The following is a 23814-nucleotide window of genomic DNA, read 5'->3' as shown; positions in this document are numbered from 1 at the left end:
ACCAGTCCTAAAAAAGAAGAAAAAACACAAAACAAAACAAACAAACAAATTAAAAAAAAAAAAAAAAAAAAAAAAAGCCCAATATATTCGACAATCAAGAAAACAATAGAAAGATAAGAGAGAAAAAAAATGGTTGGAAAGTGAAGAAGGATAAAGAATAGGTGTATAAGGATTTAGAGCAGTAGATTGGAAGTAGGATATATAAGTAGGGTGGAATTAGACAGGGGGTAAAAAGAGGGAATTGGGAAAGTCTGGACCAAAGTCTTACCCTTAAATAGGGTAAGAGAAACAGGACACCAAAAGGGGAAAAGTAAGGAAGAGGGTTTTAGCAAAGAGGTGGAATTGAGATAGGGAAAATTAATGCTAAAGGAACGATGAAAATAGAATGGAGAACACTAATCCCAAAAGAAAATAAAGAGAAAATAAAATGGCACTTCAAAAAATGGCAAAATGGTAGGAGCAACAATACTGGTCAAAAACAAAAATGTGGTAATTGAAAGGGTAAAATCAGGTGATGGAAAAAGAAGAAAAAGAGAAAAAAAAAATTGGTTTCTTAGTAAAAAGGTGAAAAAATTAAAAAGAAAAAGAAAAAGAAAAAATTTGCAGTAGTGATGGTCCTTCGGCTCTTCCACTCTTCAGCCTGGTTCGCCTTAGTCCTGCCAGGTATTTAGGAGAGTGTTGAATCTGCCTGCATTACACTGTTCCTCCGTGTTGCAAATCACAGTCCCGATTTTAAAGCAGGCCGTATTTGTGATCCAGTCTGCCTTAATTTGTATTCCCCTAAGAGTCAGTTTGTGGCTCAACCTCTGGGTGGCAGTGTTTTTGGGTTGGCCTCTGAGGCTATACAGCTTCTCTATCCTTTTTTAATCCTTACCCTGCTCTGTGTTGTTGGTGGGACTGAAAATCCCTCTATAGGCCAGACCCTGGTAACTCCCAGGGACTAATCAGCTTGTTTTAGTCCTTTATCTCATACAGGGTGGAATCTGGGTGTGGCTGTGCTCCTTGCCTGGGGGGCTGGAGGGAGGAATTCCACCCTCTGGAGGAATGGCTGCCCCAGTCCTGGGCCCAGGGGGGTCTCAGCACTCAATTCGCTGCCACCTCCTCCGGCTCCCCCTCTTTCCTCAGCCTCTCCCCAGATTCCCCTCGTCTGCACCTTCACCCTCTCTTCAGCACAGGTGAGTGTCTGTATCGGAACTGTCCTATGAGCAGGGTTCAGTGAAAACAAAGAAACAGACAAACGCCGGCCGGCCGTGGAAACGCTCCTCTTACCGGTCTGGGAAACGCTCCTCTTACCAGCACTGCATGGTCTGGGAAACGCTCCTCTCTTATGGGCACTGCATGGTCTGATCAGTTCCTCAGGATGCCCCCTTTAGTCTCAGTTCTCCGCAATCACAAAATCCAAATCTCAAATCTCCTGGCGCCAGCAAACCCGCGGAACTCCTTACCCTGGTCAGGGTCTGTGTCTGTCCCAAGAGACGCGGCTGTCTGCCATGCGGTCTCCCTCCGACCCTCTGGGCTCAGGTCTGGCAAACTTTCCTGCCCAGATCCCTGGTTTTTAACCTTTCCAGGGGAGGTCTGCCCTTCCAGGCTGCAAGCCGTCTCACCAGCTGAGTAAATTTGCCAATTCAGGGTGGGTGTTATTAGTTTCAGCTGCTTACTCCGTTTGCTCCGGGACAAGACCTGGGACGCGTCTGCCTATATCGCCGCCATCTTTCCATCTTCGGACTGACTATTCTTGGGGGGGAAAGGGGAATGGGAGATTCGGGAAGAGACTGGACAAAAATCGTGCACCTATGGATGAGGACAGTGGGTGGGGAGTGAGGGTGGAGGGTGGGGCGGGAACTGGAAGGAGGGGAGTTATGGGGGGTGGGGGAAAGAGGAACAAATGTAATCTGAACAATAAAAATTTAATAAAATAAAAAAAAGAATTTTCTGGAAGTAGATACTGAGTCTGAGGTTGGAGTGCAAGATTTTTTATTAGATATCAACACTTCTGAAAGGAAGGAAGAGGACAAGAGTGGGAAGAAAAGAAAGTCAAATTGTGATAAGGCCTAACAAGCCTTGGCCAACTTGGCAAGGAGTCTTTGGAGCAAGCTGTCTACTAGAGTGTCTTGCCATCACCAAGATAACTGGCTCTTCATGTCACCACCTTGCTGAATCAGTCCTTGCAGGCTTCCCCAGGAAAGGCATCGCCTCAGGTAAGGAGGCTCTCTGCAACTGAGGGCAGCTCTGAAAGGGCTAAAATCTAGAAGCTGTCTGCTGACCCCGTTCTCCCAGAGCTGGACAGCGAGTCCTTTCTTGAAGGGGTAACTATGTGGTGCGTCTTCGGGTATGCCTATGTTTCTGCTGCTTTTCTCTCAGGAGAAGAAGGTTCTCTGTTGGCTCAGCACAGATGTGCAAAGAGAGATCTCAAACTGACTTTAGAGGTTGACCTATAAATAAACTATTCTTTATAATAAAGCAGGAGGCTTTTTAAAAATGTTCTGGACAATGAGTAAAGAATGGATAAAAACAGAGAGGTCCAAGAAATTGGGCTGAAGACTAATGCCTGATGTAAGAATTAGAAGAAATGATTAATGAATTTTGTTAAGATCTGAAAAAAAATTTAATTTTAAATTATCTGCCCTATCACTTCTCATCTCCACTGCCCCCTGCCCCCTGCCCATGACAGTTACTCTGTTCCTTTATTTAAAAACTATGCTTCTGATCCACATGTACCTCATTAGTCCACTGGAGTACATTAAAAAGGTCAAGGTTTACCCATTTAGCTCAAGAAAACACACCATATATGTAGTGTTAAGGATGTGGAGCAGAGACATAGCCAGAAACCATGGAGAAGGTATCCACCCAACAGAGACCCTTGGAAGTCTATGAAAACAAATCTATCAAGATAGCAAAACTGGCGCATTTCCAACTGAACCTGGCAACTATTCAGTCTGACCAGGCTCTGTTTTGCTCTCATTTCCAGTGTGTGAAGGCCAGGGGACAGTGGTTACTGCCATAGTCTCACTTGGACCAAATCAACTACCTAAGATTCATACCAACCATTGACTTCATATATGAGCGCACATAGCTTATGTCTACCTTTATTGACTGTCCTTGTAGGGTTCATAATCTGGGCATGTCCTCTGTGTCCACTTGAGCCCCCAACAGTGATTTCATTGAAATCCAGAAAAGAAAACCGAGTTTTGTATGTAGGTTACACACAACAGTGAAACACACACAGGGGAAATTAAATATCCATTGAGAGCAGGAAATTTCAGTATGGAGCCATGAGAAATAATTCCCAGACATTCTAGGACAGCATGGGATGTCAGTTTTGAGATGACATTTATGTCATAATATTCTTCAAGGCAAGAGTTCAAAGTCTATTCACTCCAGGAGCAATAGTTCAAGGATAATCTCCTAGGAATGAATAATGGTCGCAAAGAGAAGTCATTTGAATCTGAGAATTTTAGTATTATACCAACATTTGCACACACACAGTCTATTAAATATTTGTGTTGCAAGCATTCAAAAACAGCTCAAACTGGTTGAACTCAGAGCAGTGGTTCTCAAACTGGGGGTGATTTCGCACCTGAGGGACTTTTGTAAACATCTGAAAATATTTTTGGTTGTCACAAATGGGGGGTGACTGGAATCTAGTAAGTAGAGGTCAGGGATACTCTTAAACAGCCTGCAAGCTACAGGACAGCACCCATAACAGTAAATCATCTGGCTCAAAATTTCATCAGTGCTGAGGTTGAGAAGCATGAATTGGTCTGGAGTAAATTTGGGGGGACATTTTGTAACGCCCTGGACGCAAGCCGCTGTCACAAAGAACCAAGAGACGCTTCTCATGCAAAAAGCAAAGGGTTTATTGATACCAGCATGCTGGGACTCACAGCCTACTCTGAGTACAGAGCAGTGTCTGTGAGTCCCCACCAAGAGTTCAAGCACACACTATATACTTTTCAGCAAACGGGGGAAGTAACCTGGGGTCATTCCATTGGAGATCTGGCGCCGTGTCAACATACCTATCTGCTTTCGGCGGGGAGGGAATGTAGTTTGGAATTTTTCACTAATGATCTGGCTTTCTAAGTGAGTTAATGCCTGTCTGGTTTCTTATCAGGCGTTTGTCCTTCAGTTCCCTCCCGGGCTGCAGCCATCTCCCGTAACCTCCCTGGCTGCAGCTGTCCCCCATAAAAGTTGTTTCATCTGCCCCTTCTGACCTTTCCTAATTACCCTGGTGCCGTTTGTTCCATCTGCCCCTTCTGACCCTCCTGATTATATTGGCGCCTCTCAATTTATTCCTGATAAGTCCAGAGGCAGCTGAGCTTGCTCTAGCAACTCAAAGGAGGTCACCAAGGGATTGGATTATCCTTGTTTCTTTGTCCTGCTTTCTGTGGCCTTCGTGTAATCCCTTCAGCATTCACCCTGCCTGCCAGCTCCAGACATGGCCCTGTGGTTCCAGCCTAGCAGCAGAGCGCCCATCGTTACTGCTCGGGAAGAGAGATCTCTCCTGGTAGCTCCCGCACAAATTCAAAGTGACTTTTGTGCTGGGGTCCAGCCCCAGCGGTCCAGGGGTTCCCAAAGGTGTGGACGGAGTCGGCGAAGAATGTTTTACACGGAGACAGTGTTCAGAACTCTCTAGCTTTCCTTAGTCTCCGTGGATCTTCCTGTGCCTGGCTGAGGCCACAGAGAGAGATCCCGAGGCAAGCTGAGCCTTTATTTTATAGTGAGAGGTAAACAAGGTAGTGGTTTCTAGAGTTACACAGTTCTTGTGAGTTTCACTTGTTTTGACCATAGTTACACTTCCTGCACTTTCCTCAGCCCATTAGCTTCCCAGATAAGATCTAGAGAGCCTCATAAGGTCAAGCCTAATTATGCTAAGAGGACTGTGCCCTCTAAGCTGGGAATTGTTTGTGACTTTGCCCACAGGTCAGTCCGAGGCTTAACCCTATATCAGCTCCCCACACTTTTGGTCATTGGTACAATGTTAGGAGTTGACCTCAGTGGTCAGCGGATTGGCCACTCTCAATCTAGTGGTTCTCAATCCACTAGCATCAGAGTCGCTAGGAGGCTTTGTTAAAACACCGATTTCTGGGGTTATACCTCAGTAGGTCTGGGGCATTTTTTCTAAAAGGATCAGATAGTAAAATTTTAGGCTTTGCAGGCTACATGCAGTCTTTGTTTTTCCTTCTTTTATTCTCATTTTTGGCAGAAGCCACTACCTCCTCCTAATCCTCTTCCTTCTTCTTTATCCAACTCTTCAAAACTGTAAAACTGTTCTTGGGTCACAGGCTGTCCATAAACAGGCCCCTGGCTGGCCTGGGCTCTGGGGTTATATTTTGTTGACCCTGGGCTTCCCCTGTTTAAATCACCATGTGGTTTATAGGAAACGTTCACTGGTTCCTATGATAGAAGAGTCACTACAAGAGGTAAGAGAACTCTATATGAAAGGAGATCTGAGGGAGAGTACCTAGAACGGGTCCAATGTGGGCCCCTTCCCAAGGCTGAGGCTCAGACCTCACAGGAAGTATGGCTGCAGCTCACTGGATGGTAGAGCCATTTACCTGGTTCTTTGGGCCAGAGCTGATCCACATTGCTGGGCAAGCAGGAAGCAAGCCCTAGGGAAGAGGCAGGGTGTAGCTGGTAACTGGGCATGCAAGCTTGCAGAGGACCGGTGGTGTGGGCAGGAAGCCTAGATGTTCAGTGTTCTACTGAAAGGACCATGGGATGGTGAGACTAACTGGGTCTGCCAGGTCACCGAGGAACTCACATTCTGGGCTCCTATTGGGGATAGAGCCCCTCCACACCAGTGACTGTCAGTACAGTCTCTGGAACCAGCAGGAAAGCCCCTTCCTTCTGCCATGCCCCTCCCCCCAGTGTCTTCCACTGAGAAAGCTTAACGTGGTGCTCACCGTGAAGGAGAAATGCTTAAAGGACCTCCATCCACTACTGCAGAGCAGCTATTGAAGGGTGAATGTGGAGCTGAGGGGGAATAAAGTGATAACTGGTGCACATGTAATTTGTCGTAATTCTCATAATAAGCCAGTAAGGAAGGAATGAAAATTACTTACATTTTATAGCTGAGGAAGCTGATCAGACAGGCTAAATAATTTGTCCAAAGTCACACACACAGTGACTGGAAGATTTAAATCCAAGGAGACCGATTCCAGAGCCTATGTTCTTACTGATGCATTGTGCCACTAATCATCCCATATAATAAAATCATAGTATGCAAATTGTCCCCTTGACAGGGAGGTCGTCTGGGAGTTCGACCAGGGGGTGGGACCTGCCGGGGGAAGGGAGGGAGGCCCCAGCTGGCTGCTGGGACCCTACCAATGCATGAATTTTGTGCACTGGGCCTCTAGTATCATATATACATGCATATATACCATTTCATGTGTGTGTGTCTGTATAGCATGTATACATACATTTCGCTGGTTAGCTCATTGTCAATTGAAGAATTACCTCTTTTTGGGGAGTGGAGGGGGGTGTATATCACCATGAAAGCTTTAAAAATTGTTTCCCAAATGCAACAAAGTAGTGTGCACCTGGGCAGCCAACTTAGCACCTCTTTCCCCAGGGGCTTCTCTTCCTTTGGGTTTGATGTTGCTATGCCTGGTGAATGCCACGAAATAGAGACAAGAATGGGGGATCCTATCACCATTTCTTTTTTCTCTTTGACTTTCAAGAAATCTTTATTGTTCCTTTAGTCAAAAGCATTGAGATGCTTAACATAAAACATAAAAGCTTCACTTTTCTAGAGCTTCAAGGAGAAATGATGAAAGAATGCTTTCAAAATTCTGGTCACAGACACATCTCTATTTTATTCAACTTTATCACTGTCACAGATATTAAAAGTATTAGAGAACATGAGCTGGGTTTCCTGGAGTTTTTAGCATCTCTGAACTGTGATCTAAAGTCTCATCTATCACTCTATTTATCACTTGGTCCTTGGACACTAGTATCCTGTTTTGCAAATCTCATGAAATGATTATTTCCTGACTTGCTAAGTGCCTCTCTCTCATGAATCATGTTTTACAAATACCAACAGAAGCTGAAAGCAGCCCTCGGGAAATATCATTTATGAGGGATAGAGTGAATGTCAAGGTCCCTTTGTTCTCACAGTCATGTTTTTTCTTTGACATTTGTATTATACAGGCATTTGTAGACCTGGGGTTTCATTCTCTGAATTTGTTGGTACTGGATCATCTTACTTCTACCTTATTAATACCTATTTTTTTAAAAAATAAAACCTTCAAGTTAAAAGTTAGTAGGTTAAAATCTATAATAATAAAAGGGTAATATGCTAATTAGATCAGACATCATTCCGGACATCCTTCCTGATGAAGCCAGGACGGGAGGGAAGCCACCCTTTGTGCCTGGTGCCTGTGGGCGACTGGAGGAGGGAAGCCTGGGGACCGGAGGAAAGTCGGTGCTGGCAGCCAGGGGAAGGAAGGCCTACTCTTGTATGAATTTTTGTGCAATGGGCCTCTAGTATCTTTATAAATGTAATACATGTGTCCCAGCCGGTGTGGCTCAGTGGATGAACCAAGAGGTCGCCAGATCGATTCCCGATTCCTGGTCAGAGCACATACCCGGGTTGCGGGCTCAATCCCCAGTAGGTGGTGTGCAGAAGGCAACCTATTAATGTTTCTCTCTCTAACCCTGATGTTTCTATCTCTCTATCCCTTTCCCTTCCTCTCTCTCTCTAAAATCAATAAAAACATTTTTTTAAAAAAGTAATACGCCATACTGCAGAAAATTTAAACAATTCAGAAAGGTATAAAAACAAATCCAGCCACATGGTTAACCCTTTGCAGTCTTTCATTTTAGGCTTATTCTTTCTAGATGTGAAAGTTTAGCACATTTGTGACAAAGCGCTCAATATAGTTTAAAATTCTGCTTTTCTACAAGTGAGAGTTTTTCTTTTACTTCCTCTGACCATTTATATTGGAACATAACAGTTCATAAATATATAAGCTGATGAACATTCACAAACTGAGCATGTCCATGTGACCAGCATCCAGATCAAGGAACAAACGCTCACTCCCATTCCCCACTCCACCCCTATCCTGGGCCCTGCAGTTGCTAACCTGCCCCAAGGAGTAACCACTATCCTGGTTTCTGTCCCTGTGGATGAGATGGGCCTATTTTATAACTTTGTATAAATAGAACCACGTAGTACGCACTTTATCGGGTTTGGCTTTTTTGTTTAACACTTTATGTGCGAAATTCATCCATGATGCTATGTGTAGCAGTAGTTAGTTCATTCTCATTACTGTACACAGACACCTTTTTATAAAAACCATTTTTAAAATATGTTTTTTATTGATTTTAGAGAGAGAGGAAGGGAGAGAGATAGAGAGATAGAAACATCAATGAGAGAGAGACACCGATTGGCTGCCTCCTGCAATCTCCCCCGCCTCTTCCCCATGGGGAATCAAGCCCACAACCTGGGCATGTGCCCTGAATGGGAATTGAACCAGGGATCTCTTGGTTCATGAGTCAATGCCTAACCACTGAGCAACACCAGCTTAGCCACAAACAACTTTTTAAAAATATGTGGAATGAGAAGAGTAACGTTCATGAAAGCTGATCTCTGCCATCCCCAGTCAACAGTGCTACCCAGAATTCTTATTTGAGTAAAGGGTTAAGGGGGGAAGTATGGAAGGTGACTTTCACAGAAACCTCCCAAGATTGTGTATTGTGTATGTATGTCTCCAGGACTCCGGAGAGTCCCTCACAAGGTAAGTATCTTATGTCGGAAAGGGTTTTCTCTCGGAAAGATGTGTTAAAAGCAGAATGTGTAAAACATTGGGATTTGACAAAGCAAATAAATGAACTCATAAGAACTTCTTTTATTCTGATTGCTCCTGGGGTGTGCTTACAGTTCAGGGACTTGTTCCTATGGGAGAGAGTCAACTCCCTGGCCCTGTAGAGCAAAGTGTGGATAAAAGTGGCTCTTCCACTGGCTGCAGCAACTTCACAGCAGAGCTTGTTAGAAATGTAAGTTCTTGAGCCCCATCCTCGACCTGAAGAATCAGAATGTCTGGGTTTAATGAGCCCCGCAGGTGATTTTGATGTTGGTTGAAATTAGACAAGCCCTGTTCTAAAGCAGGAGAGAGTGGTGGTGAAGAGCATGGATTTCAAAGTTGAGGAAAGCTGGCTTTAAATTCCACTTCTGCCATTTACAAGAGCATGATCCTGGGCAAATTACTCTACCACTCTGAGTCTCTGCTTTGTTATGCATAAAGTGAGATCAAAATCCCCATCTTTTAGGGTTTCTGTGAATTTCAGACAAAGACAGTGCCTGTGAAGGGCTCACCGCATGCTCAGGAAAGGGTTCTTAACGTGAAACCTCAGTGTCCTTGGATGTACAGTGGCGCCTTGACTTACGAGTTTAATTCTTTCTGAGACCGAGCTCGTTAAGGAGCTCGTTAAGGAGCTTGTTAACTCAAATTACTCTATCAACTCAATGCAAAAAATCGGCTGAGAGACAGCTGGTATCTCAAAAAACTCGTTAGTCGGGACACTCTTAAGTCAAGGCCCCAGTGTATTTGGACTTTAGGGTTTCTGGGAGATTCCTGATTGGACACCAGGTGGATGAAATAGGCCACACTTGACTGAGCAGAGACTCTTCTCTGGGATTTGGGGACAGACCTATGAGAGGGTAAGGCCTCCCTTACTGCTTGACTCGTGAACGTCAAGGGCAGGTGAAGGAGGAGACCGAGGCCACCCATCTTCTGCCATAAGTGCCGAGATGGAGATTCAGCAGGAGTATTGGGGGGGGGGGGGGGGGGGGGGGGGGAATAAAGAAAAGAAAAATGAACCTGAGCTTGGGGAAATGAGAGACCATATGGCCTCAGAGAGCCAGAGAATAGATGTTCAATTTATCAACTCAGTCACTTTAGAGTCAGACTATCATTAACACCCTGAGTTCCATAAAACACTCCTGTATCCTTATACTAGAACCCCTTTCATGTTACAACTAATGTGGGAGAGCATATGTTAATTGTAACAGAAAACAAACCTTGACGAAGACAAAGTGCGTCTTTCTCCTTGTCCCTACGAAGGCCCGCTGCCACCACTGTGGGCGCCAGCACTGGCAGCGGGGACAGTCTGACTGCGGTGCCCCAGACGCTCCCATCTTCTTGCATCACCATCTTGAAAACAGAGCAGCTCTGGCCAGCTGCACAGCTAATCACAGCAGGGGCCGGATTTACATGTTCAGCATAACCGCCTGGCAGAATGAAGATGGGGATAAGTTCGTCTGTGGTTCACCGAGAAATCGCCCATAACTCCCTCTTACAATAATGAGGGCATTTACTCCCCGGAGCCTCAGACTATGGAAGTGGCAGATAAGGCTGATCAGTAAGCTATCTTCGGGTGAATTTTCTTTGCTAGTACCTGGAGGAGAAAAAAGTCCTTTTCTTAAAGTTGCAGATCATCTAAAGATGTAACAAGTTCAATGACTCTGAGTCCTGTGTGTGCTGCATCTCCTTACTAACCTGATCGTCAGATGACAGGCAGAGCACGTGGGCTCCTGGCTGAGCTTGCTCATGCAGGATTTTTTTTTTCTCTTCACCCAAGAATATTTTTTCCATCCATTGATTTTTAGAGAGAGAGTGGAAGGGAGAGGGAGAGACAGAGAAACACCGATGTAAGAGAGATATATCAATTGGTTGCCTCCCAAATGCCCCTGACCAGAGCCCAGAGCCTACAACTGAAGTACGTGCCCTTGACCGGAATCTGGAATCGAACCTGGGACCCTTCAGTTCACAGACCGACACTCTATCCATTGAGCCAAACTGGCTAGGGCCAGAAGTTGGTTTTTAGCCAACTTCACAGGTAGCCCCATCCTCGACCTGAAGAATCAGAATGTCTGGGTTTAATGAGCCCCGCAGGTGATTTTGATGTTGATTGAAATTAGACAAGCCCTGTTCTAAAGCAGGAGAGAGTGGTGGTACCGATAGATTATGCGTTGAATGGATGCTGGGAAGCCGCTCCTCTCCCTCCCACCATCTGTGGACCCCTTGAGAGCCAGGATTCAGACTCTATATTTTGAGTCCAGCATAGTGCCTGGATTACTCAAGGAAACTCTCTATAAAGCTGCTGACATCTGATGTGTTAATTTTCTCTTTCCTTTACAGGGGGGAGAATAATATTAACAAAATATGGCTATTAAACTCTATGGGTCCAACCAAAGAAGTTAAATTAGACCTAAGAAAGGAAATAAAATATATAATACAGGCAGGATTGCTCTAAGAAAGATCTTTTGTTCAGAAGTTAAGCCTATTTGCTGTTTCATCTTTTCATTAAGAGAACTTGCCCAGGTGCTTCAAATGAAATCTGAGAGCGAAGAAATGCCAATATTGCCTAATATTTCTGCTCTTGACAAAGTGATAAAAATGGGGGTCAGAGGCTGGGTGACCTTCTGTGTCCACCAGTTGGTATAAGTGACTTAAGGCTTGGGGAAGGAGCAGTGAGGACAAGGGCATCTAAGCCTGCTCAGGCATTCAAAACAATCATGTCTTCATCAGAGGGCAGACGAGATAAGGTCATAATATCTCAATGAGGATTTTCATTTGTCTAAGACAATGATTTTCTTTTTTATCTTTACTGTTGAAAGTATTATAGATGTCCCTCCCCCCACTCTCTGCTCATTGACCCCTTGCACCCTGCTCCCGCTACCCAGACCTTTACTGCACTATTGTCTGTGTCCATGGGTTATGCATATATGCATATAAATTATTTAATTAATCTCTTCCCACCTCCTGCCCCCCACTCCTTTCCTCTGTGGTTCGGCAGTCTGTTGCATGCTTTCATTACTCTGGATCTATTTTGTTTGTCAGTTTACTTTGTTCATTAGGTCCCACATATGAGTGAGATCATGTGATACTTGTCTTTCTCTGACTGGCTTATTTCGATAAGCACACTACTCAGGTCCCTCCATTCTGTAAGACAACAGTTTTCAACTAATATGCTGCAGCACACTGATATGTGGCAAGAATTTTTAAAACATGTGTAACCAGACAAACAATGGGTCCCTGCTGCCTGTCACTACTTGAGCCAATTAAGCAGAGTCAGGGTTGAATCATATATGGGTGTTTATTCCAATATTGCCGGCAGTATGAGAGAGCAGCAGGTCACCCACAAAACTCTGCTCTGCACCCCACCATAAGCCAGCTGCTTATATAGGTGGAAGTATAAAGGAAAAGTAGGCAAAGGGGCAGTTTACAGATATGCAAAAGGACTAGAGGTCTTCAAAGGGCTTAGTGATATGCAAGGGCTGGGATTACATGGAGAAATAGCAAAAAGGAGACCCAAAATTAACAGGTAAGCAGGCTGGAGATTTGCAAAGACCTGCACAAAGGGCTGGGGATCTTCAAAGGGCTGGCAATTCTGGTTTCTGTTACAAATCTTTGTTAATCTTTCCACGATAATAGGCAGCTCCAAATGGGAAGGAAGCGCTGCATCTCCAGGTCAGCTCCAGCCAGGGTAGAGTGTGCCTTCTTTGATCAGAATAAAACATGGTTTTTAAATAAATTATGGTTAACAGAGCATGATTAATATTTCTTATAATACTAGCTGGTTCCCCAACATTCTATTGCTGCCCCCTTTCACATGCAATATCTGACTAGTCAGGGGCACTCACCTCTTGTCCCTTAGATTCTCAAATTAAAAAATGACAACAACCAACATGACAATAGCCATCCAGTGTGAATGAATCAATATTATACCTCTTTTTTTGTCAGATATTTTTTTGGTGTGTCACAGGATTTTAGTAATTAGATTATGTGTGCCATGAGATGGCAAAGGTTGAAAATGGCTGGGCAGAACAGAACAAAGATGCAATTAAAATAATTTAAAAATAGATTTGATTGGCATCTACCTTGTCTATTTCTGTATGTACTGAGATTATGTTTAAATGGATGAAATTAAGGCTCATTCATGGAGTGCAGTTTAGATTTATTAAGCTTTGAAACATTTATTCATCTTCACATTTACTTGTTTTTTTCATTAGACACTATACAGTTCAACATCCTCATCACATACATTAAAAAAGGAACAAAACTGAAATCAAAGGGGGTAAAGCAATATTGTCCAAACTAGCAAATGTCAGAGTTTGGACCCAAACCCAGTCTTCCTGATCCTGAGGCCACACTGCTGTCTCTGGGTCAGGCTGACCTTTTCTCTGTCCACGATCTGATTAACACAGTTTTAAAAATCCTGCAAATGGGATTTTCCCAGTGAGCGAAACGCCCATTGAGAGCTGAGGATCATACACTGGAACACCTTTGTCCTGTCTGAGGCACTCTCTATGTAGGGTGAGCCTCAGAGCAGTGAGCTTCCTTACTTCCAACATAGAACCGGAGCCATGTCCTGGGAAGATAAGCTGGAGGTGACTGAGGACCCTGACTGTCATCCCTCAGACTAAAGCTACACTAAAGAAACTGTTTTATACCAAGAAGGTGCCTATTTCTAAACTTTTTAGAAAATTAAGCATTGTATATTTTGAAAGTAAGCCTTTGGCCCTGGAAAAAGGTTTGTCTTGTTTTAAACACACAGTATACACTTGTTTCATACATATTTTTTTTCTTTCTGTTTTCTCAGCATCTGTTGGGAATTTGCCCCTGACTCCGACCCCATGTGATTCTACCAGGATGTTAATCACGGGGTTCAGAGTCCCTGACCACAGCGTAGGAGGAACACTCAAGAGTTGACTTGATGACAAATCAAGACTTTCCCTCCAGGAATTTGAAACTGGGACCACAACATACTGAGGTGGCTGAGGGCTCTGTTGGCAGAATTCTGAGGAGACACAAATGAGTTCTTCCCACCCAGACCACTGAGGATGCCTGATCCTACCTCTCTCGATGCCTAGGTCTTCAGTTCTTTCTTCAATTCATGAGTTGTCCTTACTTGTCTGTCTGTTTTCTTATCTGTTTATTGCTTAAGTTACTACATTGGGTTGTTTTTTGCAATAAAAATACTCTAGTCTTGCTCAACTACCGAGTAGGGAAGTAATCCTAAACAAATTCTTCCCTCTCTCTGAGCCTTAATATTCTTATTTATACAATGCACATGGTGAATTAGATTGGGTGACTTTATAAATGGACAAATAAGGAGTGTGAATGAGATTATGGGCAAATTTTAAAAAGAATTGGTATTTTAAGCTTTGTGCTAAGCCTGGAGGACGACAAAGATAAATGAGATACAGACAAGTGTCAAGACTCCTTATTGTTGTTCTGGGCATCCAACTTTTTACATAATTAGCATAGCAGAGCCAGTATTCCTAAACTTTTCCTATTGAAATAAATAATTTTACTGTATAGAATTGGTAGGGAATCATAAAAGGTCTCACAGAGGCAAATGGTGTGGATATATGGTGCAAGTAGCCCCTTTGTCCCTGTTAGCTCTCCTGGCATCCTTGGTGGGCACACTGTTATTAGCTTGATGCCTCTAAAGCCAGTGATTCTCTTACCCTAGAGATGCATTTCAAAGCCTTAAAACTTTGCTCATCAATGCTGGGCTTACCCAGGGAAGCTGCCAGTGGTTTGGCACTGTTTTATTCCTGGCATTGATGCTAATGAGATCTTGCAGCTTTTAAAGCTCTTACATACAGCTGTGTACACAACCTGACTCAGGAAAGAAAAACAGTACAGTGGTTCTCAACCTTCCTAATGCCGTGACCCTTTAATACAGTTCCTCATGTTGTGGTGACCCCCAACCATAAAATTATTTTTGTCGATACTTCATAACTGTAATTTTACTACTGTTATGAATCATAATGTAAATATCTGATATGCAGGATGGATTTTCATTGTTACAAATTGAACATAATTAAAGCATAGTGATTAATCACAATAACAATATGTAATTATATATGTGTTTTCTGATGGTCTTAGGCGACCCCTGTGAAAGGGTCGTTCGACCCCCAAAGGGGACGCGACCCATAGGTTGAGAACCGCTGCAGTAGGAAATGCCACCTGGTCACTTGCCTCCAAATTGGTCCTTTTCATTTCTCCTCATCAGATCCCAAGTGATAGCCGCAAGGGGCTGTGTTTGAAAGTAGTAAAATGATGGAGCCTCCTTTGAAAATGTGGCTTACGGCCCACCTCACATCTGGTTTATGGCCCACAATCACTCCACCCCACATCTGGGTCCTCATGTATCTTTAGCCTCAAAAGGGAGAATAGATAAGGTTAAACTTTCTTTTTTGGGTCAACAGGAAAAGTTAAGATTTATTAAACGCCATATTTTACATATCTTAGCTGTTTTGAACGCACAAGAGCACAGTGAGGTAAGCATTGTTCGCTTGGTTTTTCAGTGGGAGAATCTGAGACAAAGAGGCAAAGCCAGGATTCGAATCCAGCCTATTTGATCCCAACATCTTGGCTTATTTCAACCACTATACTTTTCTGCCTTTGCCTCTTCCCTTGGAAATGGAAACTGGGTTAGGAAATAGCTAAATAACCAGAGACAGGGTTAATAACTGTACTTTTGTACCTATGTGGCATCGTTATGTAACTAACAGTCCTGGCAACACTCTTACCTGAGTATAGAAATCAATATTAGCCCCGGGAGCGGAGATTTTGGTGTGGCAAGGCCACGAAGTAACAGGCACCAGCCTTAGTCTCTCATTTTTCTGCACCTTCAGATATTCAGCTGTAAGCTATTCAGAGTAACATTTTGAATTCCAGATGGTTTTACTCCAACACCTAGGAAACTCTGGAGCTAAATTTCTTTCTTCCTCATTTCCCACTAGGGAACAAACTCTATTTAATATTGAACTGTGAAAATATTAAATAGAATCTCAAACAATGCACTCCTGCTAAATCCTATCATGCATTACAAAGTTGAATAAACACATTTTGAACAACTGATCCTCTGCTAATCAATGGCACTGGCAGGAAAATATCTACTCAAACCTCCAGGCTCAAATAGAGTGAGCAGACAGCACAACTGGGGAAGTCGGTAAGCCTCCATATGGATCTCATTTCCATATATTATAATTGTCACCACTTAGTAAGCACCAACTGTATACCAGATACTATGCAAAATTCCATACAAATACCACTGTGTTAAAGAGAATAACAAGAAGTAGATAATAGACATCTCTGTTATCCCGAGGAAACAGGGGCATATAAATTTGCCCAAATAAATGGTACAGTCAGGACTCAAGCCCAGGCAAACCTGACTCCAAAGCTTATATTCCTGAGCACTGTGCTAGATGACTGCCACTCTCCCAAGAAAGAGAGCATTGCTAGGTTCTTAAATCATCCCACCTATGGATTCAATGTCATGCACTTTACAAATATTCTGATAAATTCCACCTCCTCACTGCTATTTATCAGGCAATAGAGGAAACGTATCAGAACATCGAGCCACGTTTGTCAAACATGGTCTGTTTTCCATGAGTGCAGTAGAGACTCAGTAGATTTCCACTGATATCAGCTGAGGAAATAATCAATTCTGTTGCAAATTCGCCTTGCGCTTAATGTTATTCATTTGCCCTTGTAGGTAGATAGATGATTTATTAGATTTCCTGGGGTCTTAAGTATTCATGCTATAAAACACTAACATTGAGAGACAGGAGAATGTGCTAGGAAATTGTTTTTATGTCCATGTGAATTGGGTGATTTAATTAATAGGACATGAGTGTTAGGGACTTCAGTTGGGCTAAGATTCTGAGGGGCATGAGCTCTTGAGTGAGCAAGGGGCAGTGCTTCACTCAAAGTCTGAGATCTCAGTCAAGGCTCTGTCCTTCACTCCTTTGGAAAATACAGTCTTTTCTCTCCTTCTCCCCTATGAATCAATGCTGTAGCAGCTCCAGAATAAATAGATTCCCAGCAAAGAAACCCAGCAGGGACACTGTCTCGATTTATGACCTAACTGCTTGATATTTGGTCAATTACCTCCTCTCCATAGAACATAGCTTAGATTTTCCTCTTATGCATTTGCTGAAAACAAAACTAACCACTTCAACATCTCTCACATCAGAAATACATTTTTTTTTACTCAAACAAAATAGTACTTATCATAGAAAACAACAATAGCAACCAAAATAAAGCAGCAAAAATACATGATACGCTTCAGCGGTGTAGAGTCTGGCAGTGCTGGGATTGCCTGAAGTGACTATTGGTATGCCTCCTTACATTACACATTTCTTGCCATTGGCTGCTGTTAATTGAGTCTATTATTCACCTATCAATAAAGAAGCCAAAAAGGGAGTTATGAGACAGGTCTCATTATACAAAGGTCTAATTCCTGCCTTGCCTCCAACAGTTTATTCAGGTTTCCAGTGTCTTCAGAATTTAAGAGCTATCATTCAAAATGACCCTAAAGGGACTTCTTGAATAAGCTAGAGAGAGCTGGGGGTGCAAGAAAATCTAATGAACTAAATTCAGAAAGAATAAGACCTTCTTAAGAGAGAACACTTATTTCACCCCTGGTAGAACTGTGGGAGGGAGAGAAGTCTGCTAAACATAGATTAGGATAAACCAGTCAAGCTTTTAACATATTTATTCAGGGCAGCTTGTGAGCGGGCATGAGAGATTAGAATTCCAAGAAAACTCAATCAAAGGAAAGTTCTGCACCCATTCATCACCTCTTTCCCTCAGGCTCTCACGGGGTGCTTGAGGGTATTATGCCGAAGACTAGGAGTTGTTCAGAAAAGTTGAGAGAGATTCTTCTAGGGCAGTGGTTCTCAACTTTCCTAATGCCACGACCCTTTAATACAGTTCCTCATGTTATGGTGAGTCCCAACCATAAAATTATTTTCATTGCTACTTCATAACTGTAATTTTGCTACTGTTATGAATCATAATGTAAATATCTGATATGCAGGATGTATTTTCATTGTTATAAATTGAACATAATTAAAGCACAGTGATTAATCACAAAAACAATATGTAATTATATATGTGTTTTCCGATGGTCTTAGGTGACCCCTGTGAAAGGGTCGTACGACCCCCAAAGGGGTCGCGACCCACAGGTTGAGAACCTGTTCTAGGGGATCCTAGACTTTTAACAGATTGTACTTCAGTGGTCTTCCAAAGGCTGAAGGTGGGAAAGAGGGCTGAGAAAAATTCCCCAAGAAACACAGTACTGGAGAATGAAGAGAACTTCCAGAGATTCAAAATGCTAGGAGAGGCTGGAAAACAGAGAGAGATCCCAGAAGTATTGCCAGTACTCAGAAATCAAGTTCTTCTGAAAGGAAAAATTGCCAGGTAAGCTGAATTTGACTAAATCTGCATCAAAGCTAAATGAAAGATTAGATAGACTCATTATTAGTCTTACAGAATAAGAATCATACCATTTTCTGGAGGCAAATAATACTGAAATCTCTGCTGATATTTTACACACAGTATGTAGGACACAATAAAAAATTGACACTTTTGAAGAAGCAAGAACATGTGAGTCATGGTCAAATAAGAAATAACCAATACAGAAAGACTCAGAGATGACTCAAATGTTAGTAGTATAAGACAGGGAATTTAAAATAATGATAAAAATAGGTGAAAACCTAGAAAAAAATAGTGGACAACGTGTGCAAACAGGTGGAGAATTTCAGCAGAACGTATTTAAAAAGAACCAGATCAACCAAAGGATTATATGCAAGCATATAGGCCTAACCAATGGACATGGACAACAGGGGGGTGAGGGCATGAGTGGGGGGGATAGAGGGTAACATGGGGATAAGGACACATACGTAATAACTTAATCAATAAAAAAAATTTAAAAAAAGAAAAAAAAAGAACCAAATTGAAATGGTAGAAATAAAAAAATAATGTCAGAAATGGAAAGTTTATTTGGTGGGCTTAACATCAGACTGAACATAGTAGATGGAGGGATCCGTGAGCTTAAAAATAGGCCAAGAGAAATTATCCAAGTTGAAACCCAAAGAGAAAAATAATGAAAAATACATAACAAAATATCAGCAATCTGTGATTCACTATATATGTAATTGGAGTCCCAGAAAAAGGAGAGAGAGAGAGAGAGAGAGAGAGAAAATATAAATATAGGACAAAATAAATAGATCAATAAACAATATAACCCACAGCTCTAGTCAGCAGGATAAATCCAAAGGAAACCGTTATCAGACACAGAAAGGTCACACTGCTAAAAAGCAAAGATTAAAAGTATTTAAAGTCAAAGGGAGAAAAATACATATCACACATTGAGGAACAACAATAAGAATTTCAGGTGACTTGTCAGAAACAATAGAGGCAGAGACAATAAAACATCATCTTTTGAGTATTGAAAAATGAACAGTCAAGCTAAACTACTGTGTTCAGTGAAAACGGTCTTCAAAAATGAAGGCAAAAGAAAGACATTTGGACTTATTAGAGATAATTCATTTTCAGCATACCTGCACTGTTAGAATGCTAAAAGAAGTCCTTCAGGCGGAAAGAAAATGAGGTCAGATGCAAAGCCTACAGCTTCAGGGAGGAATGAAGGGCACCAGAAAGGATAAAGGTGTAGGTAAATGTGGAGGGCTTTTTATTACCTATCTATTTATCGTCAATAATATATTTCTTTAAACAATTTTAATTGTTCAAATGAAGAAAGAATAACCATATTCAGTGGGGTTTATAGAATATGTAGAAGTAAAATAAGATGACAAGACTTTAAAGAATGGAGGTGGAAACTGGAATATACTGTGATAGGGTGGTACTCCATCACAAAGTAGTACAATACTACTTAAAGGTTGACATCACCAAGTTAAAAATAAACATTGTACTCTCTAGATATATAACTAAAAATGCATAAAGTATAAAAATAAATTTTTTTAATAGATAAAATTTTCAAAAGTTATCTGTTGGGGTCCAACCCCAGCAGGTCCAGGGGTTCCCAGAGGTGTGGACGGAGTCGGCGAAGAAGGAATGACATGGAGACAGCATTCAGTTGATCAGCAGCCTCGCCAGATTCTAGCCAGGTTCTCGCCATTTTCTCCAGCCAGGTTCTCAAGCCAAGTTCTCAAGCCAGGTTCTGTCTTTATTGTCCTATTACATCTGTATTTATACCAGTTGATTTTAATCCTATCCATTCTATTCCAAAGGTTAGGGCATTTGTTATCTCCATTCCAAAGTCACTACTCTATTGTTCTGTTAAACTACAAGAAAGTAACTGAAGGAGATTATCCTAAGTGATTGTTTGTAGTTAAAGTGATTAATTACCCACCTGGCACTTAGTTAAGGGGTTTTATTCCCTTCCTTAGTGTTAGGCCGCTTTTCTGGGCCACCTCACACTTAGTCCTGTTAATCCCTAACTCCAGGGAAAAATCCCACCTGGGGAAACAACCTTTCTCGGAGAGGTGACCTTAGTTAAAACACATAGCGCTAAGAAGGGGAACAAACATATTAAGAACAGTATGCCATATACACCAGGTCCCTTGAAACATATGCTGTGCAGATGTTTCTTCCCTGCAGTGACTGTGTCAAGCAGCAAGGATGGACCGGCTTCCAGCAGTTATCTATTCATTTAAAGAAGACAGGAAGGAAAGATGCACACACAGACTCACACACAGACACACACATATTGGTCAAATAGAAAACAAATACCAAGATGATGAGCTTAAACCCCACTATGTCAATAACTGCCTAAAATGTAAACAGATTATATTCTACAATTTAAAGTATGAAGTTATCAGACTGAATTTTAAAATGATGTTTAGAAGAAGCACCACTTTAATTATGGTGACATGAACAGGTCGAAAACACAAGGATGGAAAAAGATAGTATACAGACACTTAGCATAAGAAAGTTGTATGAACTACACTAATATTAGGTAAAGTAGACTTCAAGAAAAAGAGAATTATCAAACATAAAGGGGCAAATTATATAATTAAAAACAGTCAAGTCATCAAAAAGACATGAATAACAACAACAAAAAGACATGAACATCCCAGATTGATATGCATCTAATTTTAACCTAAAATGTATAAAGCAAAATCTGATAGAATTAAAGAAAAAATAGATACTTCTTGCCTCATGAATTAATAGAATATACATAGACAAAAAAAAGCTCAGTAAGCATAGAGAATATTCAAACAATGCTATCAAACAACTTTCCCTAATGAATATTTATAAAACATTATACCCAACAACTGCAGAATATATGTGCTTTTCAAATGCTCATGGAACTTAGTCATATGCTGGGTCATAAAACAAGTCCTAGAATAATAAACAGAATTGAAATTCTCTGACCACAGCAATACTGTTAGAAATTATTAACAATAGGATGTCTAGAAAAATACTCAGATGTTTGGGAATTAAATAATGTCCTTATAAATAATCCATTGATTAAAGAGGAAATCTCAAGGGAAATGAAGACATATTTTGAACTACAGTAAAAGAAAAACACAGCAAATCAAAATTTGTGGGATGCAGCAAAAGTAGTGCTTATAGTGGGATATATAGATTTTAATGCCTATATTAGCAAACAAGAAAGTTTTAAAATCAATTAGATAAGTTTCTTTCTTAAGAAGCTAGTAAAAGAAGTACAGTTTATGCTGAGTCATTCCCTCATACTACAGAGGACATCTTTCTTAGGCAGACCTTTACCACCAGGCAGCTTTTGCCTGGAGGAAGGGAGAGCAATTGCCCCACTCCGTTGGAAAACTTCTGGCTCTACCCTGTGGAGTTTATGCCTTGCTGTGTCCTACAGCCTGAGGCTCATTAAGAGATTGAGAATAACAGTCAGCCTCCAGTCAGAGATGGATCTTTGGCTGCTTTGAGTCTTTGCCTGATCTTCTTCTGGACCTGGGGCTAGGAAAAGCAGCCCTTGGTGTGCATCTTGGTCCCCTCCAAAGGCACCCAGCCCCAGCAGAGGGAGCCACAAGCTGTGGATCGATGGTAGTTCCAGACAGGGTACTCAGGGCCAGTCACCAACAGCATCTGATATTGGCCTGCACCAGAGACTCTTCAAAATGTTTGGAAGTCATAACAGACTTACCTAATACAGAGAAACACACCTAAACAGGCAGTCAAAATGGGGAGACAAAAAGATAAGCCCCAAATGAAAGAAATAGAAAATTCTCTAGAAGAAGAGATAAATGAAATGAAAATAATTGATCAGATGTAGAGTTCAGAGTAATGATTATAAGAATGTTCAAAAGAATGAGGAAAGATATAGAAACTATGAAAATTGACCAGTTGAGAATGACATAGCACAGCAGTCACCAACCTTTTGGACCTCACGGACCACCAGTGGTCCGCAGACTACTGGTTGGTGACTGCTGACATAGCAGAAGTAAAGAATACATTGGAAGGAATAAACAGCAGATTAGAAGAAGCTGAGGATTGGATCAGTGATTTAGAAGACAGGGTAGAAAAAAAATCACTCAACTAGAGAACCAAAAAGAAAAAAAAAAACAATTAAAAATCAGGTGGACAGTTTAAGGGAGCTGTGGTACAACATGAAACATAACAATATCCACATCATAAGAGTTACAGAAGGAGAAAAAAGTGAACAAGGGATAGAGAACATGTTTGAAGAAATAATTGCAGAGCCCTAGCCAGTTTGGCTCAGCAGATAGAGCGTCAGCCCGTGGCCTGATCCTTTCTCTTATTCTTTGAGACAGCATGGAGGGACCTGGAGAGTATTATGCTAAGTGAAATAAACCAGTCAGAGAAAGACAAGTATCACATGATCTCACTCATATATAGAATTGTTGCAGGAGACTGGAGAAAAACCAAGCAACGCTTAGAGAGATGGAGTTTCACTTTATTATACACCAGTGGGCTCAGAGAAAAAAATGTCTTTCAAATTCTGAGCAAAGTAACAAGCAGAGGTTTTCTTTTTATTAAAGAGTCAGCCCTATGTGTGCTTAGTGGTTATCTCACTGGAAGCTTGTGGCCTTGAAAACAACACAGTTCTATTTAATTAAAAAATACATCTGGCATGGCATGAGAGCATGGGAGCATCTAGTCTCTGACCTACAAGGTCAAACAGCTAAGTTTATCTTATTATTCAAGAAGGCTAGAAAGCAAAGTTATTTTTTTCAGAATAAGGGGCTATCTAAAAAAAATAGCAGAGTTGACTTTATAGAATGAGGGGCTATCTAAAAAAAATAGCAGAGTTGACTTTATAGAATAAGGGACTATCTAAATAGCAGAGAATTTCAAACAGTAGTTTTACAAAATAGGGGTTAGCCTTCTCAGAATCAAATGAACAAAATAAACTGATGAACAAAATAGATCCAGAGACATGGAAGCATGGAACAGACTGTCGAGCCTGAGAGGGAAGCTGGGGGTGGGTGGGTGAGAGGGAAGAGATCAACTAAAGAACTTGTATCCATATATGCATAACCCATGGACACAGACAATAGTGTAGTGAAGGCCTGGGGGAGAGGAGGTGGCGTGGAGGAGGTCAATGGGGTAAGAAAGGGGACAACTGTAATACTTTCAACAATAAAGATAATTTTTTTTTTTTTTTAAAAAAGAAGCACAGTTTAAACCCAAACATAAGTAGAATAAAGGATCAACTAACCCAATTCCATCATCTTTCAGAGCAAGGAACTGATGGCCAAAGTTACTAAGTACTTCACTAGAGGTCATGCAACTAATCAGGAATGAAATGAAAGCTTTAAAAAATCCATTCCCTTCAGATGTTTTGCCTCTTCCCACACTCAGTCTTCTGTTCTTCCCTCTCTACTTCTTGTAAGATTTAAAATTCTTCCTTTAACGGGCCTTCTTTCAACAGAACTCATCCTGCCTTGTTAAGATGAGGAGGCTGGCTCTCCTGTGGCAGCGGGGCTGTCACCAAGCTCACAAGCTCATGTCTGGGAGAGGCTCTCACCCTGCTAAGTGCCGAGGG

The sequence above is a fragment of the Myotis yumanensis genome, unplaced genomic scaffold, assembly GCF_028538775.1.
Source record: "Myotis yumanensis isolate MYYU_CA2020_CCGP unplaced genomic scaffold, mMyoYum1.0.hap1 SCAF_14, whole genome shotgun sequence".
NCBI lineage: Eukaryota > Metazoa > Chordata > Mammalia > Chiroptera > Vespertilionidae > Myotis > Myotis yumanensis.
The sequence above is the reverse complement of the archived record's forward strand: the minus strand, read 5'-3'. Positions refer to the sequence as shown.